The sequence below is a fragment of the Sarcophilus harrisii genome, chromosome 5 (assembly GCF_902635505.1).
Source record: "Sarcophilus harrisii chromosome 5, mSarHar1.11, whole genome shotgun sequence".
Classification (NCBI taxonomy): domain Eukaryota; kingdom Metazoa; phylum Chordata; class Mammalia; order Dasyuromorphia; family Dasyuridae; genus Sarcophilus; species Sarcophilus harrisii.
Window position 1 is genome coordinate 56968295 of NC_045430.1, and position 15070 is coordinate 56983364.

Sequence of the window (15070 nt, forward strand, 5' to 3'; positions counted from 1 at the left end):
TAATATTGGGTAACTAAAACTATTCAGTTATCCCTTCCACATTGTTGAGGTCACACTCCCACAATCTGGAAAATCTGCATAAGTTTTTTTGGTCCTTCATATAAGAGAAGTCTGAATTACTATGATAACATATGTTGATATTATATCAGGTATCCTCAGATAACTTTAGAATTAGTCTTAAAACTATGCATTTATCCCAGTCTCACTGGGGTCACAGGTGGGTCATTCCCACAATCTGAAAAATCTACATAAAATTTTTTGTCCCTTTATATGAGAGAAGTCTAAATTATTATGATAAAATTATTATTTATATTTTATGCATTTTTTGCATATATTTTATGAATTTCTGAGTTTCTAAACCATTTCTGTGTTGTCTGCAGGCACAAAGGTGTGCCAATTGTGGCTTCTGCAAAATTTCCAAAAAATTCCCACTTAATTTCTTATGCCAACCTGTGCTATAGTAAAATATGAAGGGGAAGTTCATAATGGCAACACAATTATCCTTTGATAATTGTAATTGTTTCTTTATGTAGGTAGTAGTTTCTTTACTGAGAAGTTTCTTTCAAAATATCTCAGCATCAGACAAAAAAAAAACCTACTATAGAGAAGTAATCAGCAAGACAGAAAAGCTTTAAAAAAATGCGATCTTAAACTGTATTAAGAGAAAAAGAATATGAAGGACTAGAGAGAGAGTGAACAGGTGAATGCTAGGTGCTACATTTTAGGAAGCACATTAATAAGGTGAAGAATATTCATAAAAAGACAACATAAAAAGAACAGGGAAGAGCCACCAGGGATTTCTGGTCTTTAGACTCCTTCTCAAAATCATGTTTTTAAATTTCTGAAACAAAATACATAGGATTGCAAAGGAAATTGGTTATTTTGTAATACAGTTATCAAAACTTTAAAAAACAATTTAAGAAATCCTCAGGCCCCAGGTTAAGAATTCCTCTTCAATATCATACTATACTGAAGATCATATAAAGGGATTAAGAATATGTAGCCTGGAGAAGAGAAGGGAGGAATATAAGAGCTCTTATAGTGTTTGAAGGAATGCTATGAGGAAAAAGGGAAAAGACTGATAAGTGATTGACCCCACTGGGCAAAGTAAGAAATAATGGGTGGAAGTTAGAAGCAGATTTCTGTTTGATGATGAGAAAAAATTTCTAATGATTAAAGAAATCAAAATTGAAATGGAATCCCCAGGAAGAAACTGATTCTCCAACACTATATACAGTCAGAAGTAGAGCTGTTGCAGCTTTAAGTTCAGATATGAATAGCGCCACTGGAGATTTCTAACTAGATGTACCACAAATATCCCAACTTTTCTCCAAACCAGCTTCACTTTCCAATTTTTTTCTTTTCCTTTTTTTTTTTTTTTTTTTTTTACTTTTTTATTGAATTAAATACAAAACAAGAACAAATTGAATAGAAAAGGAAAGAAAGGAATTTTTAAAAAAATCATTGTCATGTGGCCAGCAGAACATCGGAGAGGATTCAAAGTATATAATAATAAATTTCCATTTCAAGAAAGCATATATAATAATAGAAGAGATTATGTTAATGATTGTCCATCTTTCCTTTGTTTTCTTATAGGTTATTCTTTTGTTCTCTGTTTACACTTTTTACTTTATTATTTTTTTCCCTTTTTATTCCTCCCACTTTCCCCAAGCAGGCTACAATTAAGTACAGATATATTTATACACATACACAGACACAGACACACACACACACACACACACACACATACATATATATATTTGCATCCACACATATATATCTATATATACACATACTTACACCTACATATATATACCCAAATATTCTCAGATACATATGTATACATACACATTAATCCATATGTAAATATGCATCTAAAACAATATTAATATGGCTAACATATAATGTAGATTTCTCTCTTAACTGAATCTTTAAGTTTGACTTTATCTAAGATCATTGATTATTACTAGCCCCACTTTTTTTCTAATAATTTCTACTCCTGATTCTTGTTGTAGTGTTTGTGTATATCTTTTATTTCCTATCCCTGCTAACTCTTCTTTTTTGATTCTGCTCATTAACTTCCTTGCTATTGCATAACCTCTCCCCAATTCAAATTATTTTTCAAAGATTTTGAATAAATTATTATTTATTCCTGCTTCTGTTGAGGGTACTACTATCTTTAGTTCCTCACTCTATTCACTCCACATAGCCAATCAGTTGATAAATTTTACCATCTCTGCTTTCACAATATCTCTTTTCATTGCTTGCATAGTCACTGCCTTTGTGTAAGACCCTTATCATCTCCTGAGGAGCTAGGTGGTTTAGTGGACAGAACACTGAATCTGGAGTCAAGAAGATCTGAATTCAAATTCATCCTCACTTACTAGCTGTGTGACCCTGGGCAAGGCATTTAATATCCATCTGTTTCAACTATAAAATGAAGATGATAATACCACCTCCCTGGGCTGTTGTTAGGATCAAATCATATAACATTTGTAAAATACTTAACATAGTCAATAGTCAATCAATAAACTTTTATTAAGTATTTACTCTGTGCTAAGAGTGGGGACATGGTTGGTGCCATATTCCCTTCCCCCTTATTACAATGCTCCCCCCTTAAAGTGATATTCCTTAAAATGCAGGCCTGACCATGTCCTTAAAAAAAAAAATGGCTCTTCACATATGGATCACATATGTACTTTACTATTAGGAATTTAAGGTCCTTCATAACTTGCTCCAAATCTATCTCTCCAGCCTCTATGGTATATTGTGTTCCAGCCCGTCTTCTTACTATTCTTCATATAATACTCTATGCCTTAACATGAGCCATTCCCCATGCTCAAAATGTATTTATTTCTTCATCTTCACCTTTTAAGATCCTCTCTTCCTTTGTAAACTCCATTTACTGTCTACATGAAACATTTCTTAATCATCCCATTTGCTAGTGATCTTCCTTCCCAAATTAGCTTGAATTCATTTAATCTGAAAACACTTACATATGCACTTTGTGCCTTCATTAATAGAATGTTTCCTGAAGTCAAGGACTATTTCATTTTTGTCTTTGAATCCCCAGTGCCTAAAATACTGCCTAGGTTAATAACTTGTCTATTATCCTAGATTAGACCATCCAACACTGAGGTTTTTTGAAAAATAGTTTTCTCTTTGTACAATGACTATTTTTTCCCAAAGTTTATACCTTGGAAGGCTCATTTTGGTTTAGGGAAGCAGCATTAAGACAGGCTTCATCTCAGCCTCAGCTTCAGTAGTGCCCTGAATGTTTCAAATTAGTTAAGCAAGATAATGATGTGTATACCAAAGGGAGACACCTGTGAACTACACCAATTCTGTTGTTGTTCAGCCAACTCTTTGTGACCCGATTTCGGGCTTTCTTGACAAAGACACTTGTAGTATTTTGCCATTTCCTTCTACAGCTCATTTTATAGATTAGAAACTGAGATAGATAAAATCAAAAGACTTGTCCAGGGTAACCCAGATAATAAGTATCTGGGGCTAGAATATTTTCCAAAAGGTATTATTGATCATGACTCAGTATTTTTAGTGGTAAGCTGAAGATCACTATTCTTTGTTCCTGTCCTATGAAGTCATTCTATCAATAACTTGGTTGAAGGCCCAGATGAAAAATATTCTTATAAAATGTGCAAATGATTCAAAGCTATTCAGGAATAGCTAATACACTGAACAACTGAATCAAGATTCAGAATTGTCTTAAAAGGCAGACATCATTGGCCAAAACTAATAATATTAAATGCACAAAAGATGAATAAAAAGTCCTGAATTTAGAATTAAGAAAAGCATATGCACAAGTACAAGATTGGGGGGGGGGGGGGGTTGGTGAGAACAGACAAGATGGGCAATTAACCTGGTTAAACCCATATTTATCTAGATATAGAACACTTTAGGGGCTGAAATACATTGATCGAGGCCTTAAATGATGGTACGCATTGCCTAATGACATCAGAGATGTCATCTCTGAGATAAAGGCAGCTGGAGAAGTTTAGGAGTCAAAAAGAAGAAATCAAAATTATTTGATAAAATTTGATAAATTAATTTTTTTTTAAATTTGTTCACCTTACAGCTTTTATTGACACTGCCCTGCCTTCATACCTGGGGTTGTTAGATTGAATGAGATTGGAACATGACAGGTATATACATACAAATATCTGTGTAGAGAGGAATTGAATCTATTCTGTGTAACTCTTGAGATTAAAACTAGACCAATGGATATAAGTTAGAGGGCTACACTATTTTGGACTCCTTTGGCTTCCCCCCTAGACCCCTGTACACCTACTTTCCCCTCTTCCTTCAGCTTTTTATTATCTATTGCTTTCTTCTCATTCGATGGTTAACAACAAAGACAGGAATTGTCTTTTTTTTTCCTATTTATATAATCCAAGTTTCACTATGTTCCTGGCACAAAGTAGATATTTAATAAATTAACTTGAGGGTAGAAACTTTTTCTGTCTCTTTAATCCCAGTGTCTAGAATAAGTGATCTCATCAATGTGTCTTTTCTTTGGGGGGGGGGAAGCGAAAGGGAAAGGGAAAGAGAAAGGGAAAGGGAAAGAGAAAGAGAAAGGGAAAGAGAAAGAGAAAGGGAAAGGGAAAGGGAAAGGGAAAGGGAAAGGGAAAGGGAAAGGGAAAGGGAAAGAGTTTACTGAGTGATTGATTTCCACTACATCAAATCACCACACAAAAAAGAGCCTTAAGATACCATGTGTCAGAAAACTATTACGTAGAACCTTTTTTGGACAGATAGAAAGTACCAATTGTTAATGTAAAAAATTGATTCACTGATATGTAGGGAAAACAATTAATTCCTTTTTTATTACTGCTCGAAAGGGATTGTCAATGTTAGAGGATTAAAAATTATGCAAGATCACAGAGCAAGTCATATACTTTCAATTGAGTCTAAGGTTCCTAGGGCAATATGCCTAGCAGAGAATTGCAAATCTGGAGATAAAGATGAGTTCATCTCAGTGTAAGTAGAAATGGTGCCACTTTATTTCACCAAACCTCATGTTCCCTCCTCATAGTGTTTGTTGTCTCTCTGTGGGGCAGAGGGCTGAGAGAAAAGTGCCTCTGATTTGGAAAGAGCAATATTTACAATAAACTCTCCTCTCGTGGGGCAGAGTTTGAGTGCTTCTATTTCAAAGGCAGGAATGAGGTGATTATCTTTTATGATTTCCAGTGGAGCAATGACAAAAATAAAACCAAACTATTCTATACTCCATAGCTTTGGCTAAGTTCTATATGCAGGTTAAGAAAAAACAAACAGGCATGCTTGGAAATATTCTCACCCAAAGTAAAACTTGAAGATTTCAAAGGCTAATAATGAAGTATTTAATTCTGGTCTTTTAGTTTCTATAAGATCAATATGGTACCTTGGCATTTCATAGACTTTCAGAATTTGAAGAGACTAGAAGTTACCTAGTCCTACTCCCTGCCTATTGGCCCCTCCATCCATCATCCTCTGCTTGAATACTCCAGTGAGAGGAAACTTACTCCTTCACCAGATAGCCTATTCCATTTTTGAACCTCTCTACTTGTTTCCTTACATAGCAGAAATGATTGTGAAAACTTGGGTTCTCTGAACTGAAGCACCTCACTCAAAGCTGGAAATGTGCACCAAGGCATTCTAACCTGATTGCATGTCCTGTTCCTTGATGTGAAATATGCATCTTGCTGGGACGATGCAATAGCTGCTGTTAGTAGTCCTATTGGATGTTGTTTTGACAATCCAACAAAGTACATGTCCTTCCTTCAGTCTAGCTGATCTGAGATTAGATATCCAGTTCCATAGAAAACAATGTAGTTTACCAAAATAGAGGTTCCATTGTTCACCCCAAACAATGTTTACATTCAATTGAAATCTGCCCCTCTGTAAATTCCATCTTCTGTTGTTTATTTTCTGCCTTAGGTCAAGTCTATTCTAAGGGTTCTTAACCTTTTGTGTGCATGTGTCATAGATCCTTTTGGCAGCTCAGTGAAGCCAAGGAACTTCTCTAAATAATATTTTTACATATATAAAATACAAAGGATTACATAGGCAACATTATATTGAAATAAAAATGTAATTTTTTTCCCATATAAGTTCACAGATCTCTTAAAATTTATTTATATGCTTCTTGGGGTTCTGTTGTGCCAGGATGAGAACTACTCAGAGGGGAGATCTGCTCCTTCTTTCACTTCTCTTAGATACATTACAGATATACATAAAGAGAAGTTTTGCTCCCAACTCCTAGAACTAAGAGATGTTTATATATAGGAGGAAAATCCACATTAAAAAATTAGCTTCCAGAATGGAAAGAGAGATCTATCCGCCAAAAGAGCCATATATTTGAAATTTTGGACTGGCTTCAATTAAGTTCATTGAAATGAACAGTTTATTTAGCCTCACTTAGCACAGTGCCAGCAGCCAAGCAAGGCTAGATGCTCAGGAAGTAGTCCACTGGTAATATGTCTGTGGTGTCCCTCACTACCGGACCACTGAGCATCTAATTAGAAGTGGGTCTGATCAGGAAGACTCTTTTTCTGCTTTATTCCATTAGATCTTTCTTAAAAGATTCAATTACTCAACCATAATTACACCTGTCAGCACAACTCTCCCCACTCTACATCAGCAAACTTTCTTTTTTTCAATTCCACTCAGTTTTTATGTATTTTCCCCTGAAGAATGCTTTGATGTCTCATTTTTTCCCACACAAAAACATTCTTACTCATTGAAAATGCAGAACCTTTCAAAATTGTCATGTCACTTTTCAAAAAAGAAAACTATGGATCATATCAGACATCCAACCTTTGCTCCTTAAATTGGAATCTCTTCTGATAAGACCTGTGTTTAGGTTTGTGAAGTCTACTAAAAAAGAGACTTTTTGTTTAAGTCCAGGCAGAGCACCTCAAGCAATTGCCTGAATCATTCTAAGAAGTTGTGCTAAGTTGACTGCCAACAGATAAAGGATCTGGTTATGAAGTTCACATTAAAGACAAGTCTGACATTTTCTTATTATTATCACTTTTCAAAGATGACTCCTCACACTGTGTTGAACGACTTTTTATTTTTGTGGTAAATTAAAGTCTTTAAAAGCCATCGGACAATCATCAAGCATTTGCTTCCCATTCCAAATATTCCCATCTGTCTTTTAAGACAGATTTCTATAGGTTTTGTTTGTTTAAAACGACACCGAAGCTGACACTTTAGATAAATCATAAAGAGGAAGAAAAGAGATAAATGAAAGGGAAAAGAAAGAGTCTGTGCAAATGAAAAGAAGCAGGAGGATGACTCTGGGAAGGATTTTTTGCTTTAACTTGCCATTTGGTGTGAGTACACCTAATTGGAGATAATAGAGAAGGAAACTAACAAGGGAATGGCTAAGTTTGCTTTCATCATGCTGACTTGAGAACACTCCAGGACTTAATTTAGGATTGAAACAGGTTTCCTTACAATTTTGTTTTGTTTTGGCTTTTACCAGTGCCCCTTCACCAATGAATGTGGAACTTCTATTTGTATTGAAGCCAGCACACTAGAAAATCTGGGGTTTTTTTGTATTTACATGCAACATTAAAATTGGCCTGGGCCTGTGCTTTTATCAGTATTGGAAATGCCTGAAAAGAAAATCCTTGCTTCCAGTGTTTATCTGAAACAGTTTTGTAGCTAGGTTCTTGGGTGGCACAATAAATGACCTTTGGATCTGAAGTCAGGAAAACTCGAGTTCAAATCTAGCCTTAGCTATTGATTAGTTATGTAACCCTGAGCAAAGTATTTAATCCCTAACTGCCTCAATTTCCTCAACTGTACAAGGGAGATAAGATTATCACCTACCTCCAGAGGTTGTTGTGAAAATCAAGTGAGATAATAAAGTACTTAGCACAATAGCTGACACATTTTGTTGTTGTTGTTCAGTCAATTCATTCCAGTCAATCTTTGAGACCTCATTTGGGATTTTCTTGGTGAAGACTTTGGACTGCTTTGTCATTTCCTTCCCCAATAGGCAAAGAGAATTAAGTAACTTGCCCAGGGTCACATAGATAGTAAGTGTTTGAGGCCATATTTGAACTCAAGAATTCGAGCACCCTATGCACTATTATACCTAACTGCCTCTATGTGCCTGGCATATAATAGGTGCTTAATACATGCTTATTCCCTTTTTTAACCCCTTCTCTTCAATTTTTAGTTCTACAACAGGGTTCTAAACTGAGAGTGCACATGCATACATGTGCACACACATATGTGTTTGTCTGTTGGATCTCTTTAATAGTCTCAGTCCCTTCTAAGAATGCTTTTAAATATATAAAATAAATAATAGCTAGCATTTATGAATTGTTTTTAAAGATTTGTCAAGTGCTTTACATATGCTACTTCATTTGATCCTATGTAGGTAGCTGCTATTATCACCCCCATTTTGTACATGAGATGACAAAAGTTAAATGATTGGTTCAGTATTAAATGTCTATGGCAGTTTTTGAATATAGGTATTTCCAAGTTCAATTCCCACATTCTAATCACTGTTCTACCTTACAGGATTACAAAGAAACCAAATTTGTTGAAATACAGCTATCCAAATATGGTTTAGAAACAAGTTCATAGGTGCAAGGTTTCAAGAATCTTTGCTTTATGAGGCTAAATGACTTGTCCAGGGTCACACAGTCTGTGCTATCAAAAGTGAAACTTGAACCTAGGTATTCCTGCTTCCAATACTATCTACAAATTATACAATACTCTTGACTATGTCTCTAATAGAATATAATCCATGGGAAAATATCAAATGGAATCACTGGTTTCCAGCTTCTAATCTAATATCTAGGCTTTACAAAGCAAACAACAGCTATTTACTCTCCTCTATCCAATGCCTTTCTCTACAATTCCCACAGAAAGATCTCAATTTGACCATCTGGAACATGGTTGATAGAGGCCCATTTTCACAATATTTCAGAGAAATATTCAAATAAATTTGGAAGTTTAGCAGAAAGAGTTCTTAAAGTCCAGAAACCTAGTTCAAAAATTGAAACTCTTTTTAAAATCAGTTCTTTTACTGAAATGACTGCTTTCTATTCTATTAATAACCCAATATTAATTCGAATCCAGGATTTTTATTTCCTCATTCAGGAACCAACCCCTGTAGGTCAGGCAGTCAGTCACTGAAAAATAAGGGTGATAGAGGAGATTGGCCTAATTCTTGGGGTACTTAAAGAATGGAAGGAGGAGAGTAGTTGTGTGTGTGTGTGTGTGTGTGTGTGTGTGTGTGTGTGTGTGTGTATTTTAAAATCAGAAAATCAGAACTGTAATTTTATTGGAGTATGGTACTCCCAGCATGGAAACTATCAAAGAATAATGCCTGCTACCTGCTCTGCAATTTATAAGCTGAGAGAGTATTTAAGAGTCATTGAGAAGCTAAATGAATAGCCCAGTCACACCACAAGGCATGTATATAAAGCAGGATTTAAGCCCAGGTCTTCCTTAACTCAGAATTCAGCTCTGCATTCTGAGGTGTCAAACAACCTCCACAAGGAGCCTCTTAAATAAGAATCCTGGGAAATATTTAACAAAATAAATAAAAATACAATGAATTACAGATAACAGGTGATTTTCTAAGTCAATTTGTTGGTGGACAGTACCACTGAACTCTGATGACATCTTTATGGATGATTTAATGGCTCCATTTCTATCTGAGTTGGATACCATTGCACTACTTGTACTACTTTTATAATACTAATTATGATACAGCATATTCCAAAGTGTAGTACTAAGCTTTAATAGGCTTAAAATTGAACTAAAAATATCAGGACACCCTCTATTATGTGGAAATATTATATCAACAGAATTAGACTTTAGTGAATTAGAACACTATTCTTGCCTATTGGCAGACTCTCTAAAGTCTGCTAAATGTTTTATTTATCTGACCTCATTACACCAACCCTGCAAGGAAGGTAATAATAGTAACCCCTCATTATTTCAGATGAAAACAACAAAACAATGAAAGGGCCACATAGCTGTGATAACTGGTAGCAACAATAGTCTCCTTCAGAGAAACTGGAGCAGTATTACCAATAGTTATCCCTTTAGTCCTAGTTAGAGGCAACACAGCAACACATTAGAGTGGGAGTGTTCTGGATTGGAAGTCAATATCTGGTTTCAAATCCTGCTCCTGACTCATACTGGTTATGTGACCTTAGGTAAATCACATAAACTCTTTGTGTCCTGTTTCCTTGTTCATTAAAATAATAATCATATGGTAATATATGCCTCCCAGTTTTATTACAAGAATAAAATGAAATCATATCAGGTGCCATTATTATTGCCTTTACCCAAACATGATTAAATTTAAATCATTCATACTTCAAATGTCCTCAGAAAATTTATCTCACAGGTACCAGAATTGGAAAGGACCTGAGACATCCTCTACTCTAAACCTCACTCATGTCTTCACTTGCTCTACAAGCTTTTCCTGTTCACCAACTATCTTCCCAATCTGGAGGAACTAACTCCTTGCTCTCTGATACTCCTCTTTCTTGATTGTTGCCTTTACTGCAAGGATCATTATTTCGGAAGAGAGTTCAGCCATGCTTCCTCTCATTAAGGTCTCAATTCACACACAGAACTTTTCACTAGCCATCTTACTTCCATATGGGTATCTTGCCTCCCTTTTTCCAAACCCCCTTCATGAGTAATCTTCAATTAGAATGTAAATTCAAAAGGATAAGTATTACCTTATTTACTTATTTTTAAACCCCTAATACTTAACATAGAACTGGCATAGAGTTATTTGTCCTTCATTCTCGAAAAGGATCAGTAATATCAGGTGGATGATGTCTTCACTTACAAGAGAATGGATTTAAGTGAGACAGAAGTATTCAAAATCATCAATCTCTCTCTATCCTCTAGAGTCATCAGAGTCCAAAGACAAGACATAGGTCAATTTACTGGTAATAATCAAGGTTATGTAGTGGGAGACCTTGGCCTTTTTAAGCTAAGAACTTTCTCAGGCCTCAATTTGTCTGAAGCTATACCCATCCAGTAAGAACTGAGGCAAAAGATGGCCTAATTTGTCTTCATATAAGAAATGCTTAATAAATGTTCTCTCTTATCATCTATCATCTATTTAACTATCATTTTTTTATCAGTTATCTATCATGTAATATCCATCATTAATCTATCATCAATCTATTTAATATATTTATTCCTCATTCAGAGATTTAAGATTATAATAGTTGGAAAGGTCAGTGAAAATTAATCACTCCATCCAACCCCTTAACACACACACACACACACAAGCACGAACACCTATCTGGACAAATCTTGCTTCCATGATTGATATAATGTTATAATGTTAATTGCCATAGATTAAGAATTGGAAAAAATAAGTGATAACCATGGCAAACTTTTGTGTAGATGGAATAAGCAGAATCACTTCAAATATGCAAATGGTATGTGATCTTGTTCATCCAGCTAAACTACTACTCTACTATTGAACAATCCATGCATTCCTCCAGATAGCATAGCAGCTAGGTGGAGTAATGGACAGAGCACTGGACTTGGAATCAGAAACACCTGGGTTCAAATGTTTCACACACTTACTAACTGTTGATTTTGAGCAAGCTAAGTAACTGTATTGGCCTCGGTTTCCTCATCTGTAAAATGAGGGAATTTGATTCAATATCAGCTAAAGTCCCACCTAGTCCTAGATCCCTAGGACTCAGGCCTGACCAAATTGTGCAACACTTGTTGCCATAGAAGGGATCCACCAAATATGGTGGAGTCCTTCAACACATCACCATCAAAAGGTACAAGTGGAATACTGGAATTATCTTCCTGTTATCTCTCACTCTTGACACATCCCCAGTCTATCTTTTATTTCTATCATACATTTCCTTAATTAAGGTAGAATCACCTACATGTTATAATTTGAAGAATATTAGAAAATTCTACAATCTATTCCTTTGGGCTAACAAATGAACAATTTTTAAAGTAATTCTTTAAAAGGGGGCAACACAGTAAGCAGTTACCAATCAATCATGCCTTGGTAGAAAATAATATATCAAATTATCATCCTCCTGACCAAAGGTCACCAAAAAAATGGAAGTTTGGATTGGTAAAGGAGTGAGAAAAGAAGCCAAATCTGGAAGCATAAGGCTCTAAGGAGATTAGGCTAGATAACGCCTCACTGGGGAAGGAAACTACATCCAGTCCAATTGTAGGAAGCATTACCCGAAAGCATTGCTAAAAATGGGAAAGAAGAATCATAAAATTTCAAAAATGAAGGGGATTTCATTATCTATTACTTTTCCAGACCTGTGCAGGTTTCCTCTACTAAATGGGAAAGGAAATAAAAGAGAAACACTTGGTTTCAAATTGTATAGATTTTAAGTAATTACATTTTTCCTTTACTACATCTCCTGTTAGAAGAAGATTTTCAATTCCTTAAAGGCACTCAGAAACCCAAGGCCTTATCATTATTTTTAAGAACTTCAGAGAATATTATGACTAAAAACATCAAGCTTAACTATATGACTAAGACACCTCTATGGTTTTATGAGAAATATCAGACTTTAAACTGAGTTTAGTTGGTGCTGAGTAAAAATGGATCTATTTGGTATTTATATAATGCTTTTCTTCAGGGTAGATTGAAACATTATTTCATTAATTCTCACATTGGGAGGCTAAGTAATTTGCTAGCAATGGTACAGAAAGTTAATGGCAAAGTCTGTATCTCCTTATGCTCTGTCCATTAGGTTTCTTAGCTAGAGATTATGAACTCTTCCTCATACCCAACAATAATAATTGTTTAAGGCAGAGAACCACCTACAGTGAAGAGGTCTTGGTACTTCTCACACCCAAGTTGTTGTCTTGAATTAGAGGTAATAGGTTTTTTAATTTTGTTTTTTTAAAAACATGTCCAAGCATCTCCATGGTTTAAAGAAAAAGGGTTATACAAAGAAATTTGGAGAATGCTATGGATAAAGCATAGCCAGATTTCAGCAAAGAACTTGGCAGAGGTTCCTCGTGTTCTCCTTGAGAAAAAAAAAAAAAGGTGGGCTAGACAATAGTCTGAGGTAGGTGAATTAGAGATAGATTTAAACATCAGTCATAAATAAATTAATGTTATTTTGGAGGAAGATCTCCAATGAGATTGTTTTTAGGGTTTGTCCTTGTACCTGTACTGGGTAAAAATTTTTATCATGAGAGGAGAGTCATCCAGCTTTGGAAGGAAGAAATCCTGGGTTCATGTCCTGCCTATTGTATCCAATAATTGTGTGACCCTAGGCAGGTCAATTAACCTCTTAGGATCCTAGGACATCTAGAGAAGGTGCTGGTTTTAGGAATTCCCTATATCAGTGAAATTACAGATCCATTCCCTTGCCATTGTCCCCATCCTATAATAACTTAAAGAGGCAACATGACATAATGGCTAAAGTCTCTCCTTAAAAGTGAGAAAGACCTAAGCTCAGGTCCCTCTTCTGACACCTTATGGATTGTATACTCTAGGTAAATCTCATAATCTCTCTTACTTTAGATAATTCTTTAAGACTATAGCAGAAAAGCTGTTTTGATAGGAATTTCCTTATTAAGAGTTCTGGATATCAAAGAAATCACAAATCAAGTCTATTGTTAAAAAAATGTTGACTTCACTGAAGATGAAAATGGAAGGTTTATCAGGCTCATACACTAGATGGAAGAGTCTTGATCTAAAAAAGACTGTGACAAGACTAGAACAAACCTCATATAGATGCTATTCAGAGGCAAGTCGCTTAACCCTGTTTGCTTCATTTTTCTCATCTGTTAAATGAACTGGAGAAGGAAATAATGAACCACTTCAGTATCTTTGTCAAGAAAATCCCGAATAGGATTATGAAAAGTTGGATATGATTAATCAACTAAACAACTGAAGACAACTCCATATCTTGAAAGTTTTAATATCTAAAAATTTTCCTTCCAAATTTGAAAGGAAAGATGAAATTTATTTTTAAGTCATGCCAATGTATTCTTATTGTTGTTACTGTTATTCTGCTCTCACTTTTTGACTTTTGTGTTCTCCTTTGCCACAGTTCTGTCCGTATTACAAGAGCTCAGTGAGATAAGAATAGTCATTCAAAAATAGAGCACAGAAGCCAAGTTGTAGAACAACACATGATGGACTTTGATAGGTGTCAAACTGGAATTTAGTCCCAGTGATAGAGCCTGTGAAAGTTTTTGGTTACGACATAACACACACACACACACACACGAAGTAATCATGTCAAAAAGGGTTATAATGGCTGAAAAAAATTGTGGTATATGAATATTATGGAATATTATTGTTTGGTAAGAAATGACCAGCAGGATGATTTCAGAAAGGCCTGGAGAGACTTACATGAACTGATGCTGAGTAAAATGAGCAGGATCATTATATACTTCAACAACAATACTATATGATGATCAGTTCTGATGGACAAGGCCCTCTTCATCAATGAGATGAACCAAATCAGTTCCAATAGAGCAATAATGAACTGAACCAGCTACAGTTAGCGAAAGAACTCTGGGACATGACTATTAACTACTACATAGAATTTCCAATCCCTCTATTTATGTCCACATGCATTTTTGATTTCTTTCACAGGCTAATTGGATACTATTTCAAAATCTGATTCTTTTTGTACAACAAAATAACTGTTTGGACACGCATACATATATTGTATTTAAGTTATACTTTAATATATTTAACATATATTAGTCAACCTGCCATCTTGGGGAAGGGGTGGGGAAAGGAGGGGAAAAGTAGGAACAAAAGGTTTTGCAATTGTCAATGCTGAAAAATTATCCAAAATTATCCATATATCTTGTAAATAAAAAGCTATAATAAAAAAAAAAGACTGGTTATCATGGTCTCTAAAGGATTCATGCAAGTCAAAAGCTTAAAGGTTTACTAAGACATTAAATACATAGGTACAAATGCTTTCCTCTTAATACTTATATTTGTTTCCTTCCCCAAAATTTTTTTTCTTGTTTTTTTTTCTGTCTTCTCTACATAACTGTTGGCATAATCACACATTCTTATGAGGTACAAGTTAGTAGGAGC

At 35.1% G+C, this 15070-nt stretch overlaps 1 protein-coding gene across 2 annotated transcripts in view; it reads right to left on the bottom strand.

The window, feature by feature from the left end:
* The window catches only part of TPH2 (tryptophan hydroxylase 2), a 141839-nt gene that overhangs the window by 80358 nt on the left and 46411 nt on the right, over positions 1 to 15070 (bottom strand). The window lies entirely within an intron of this gene.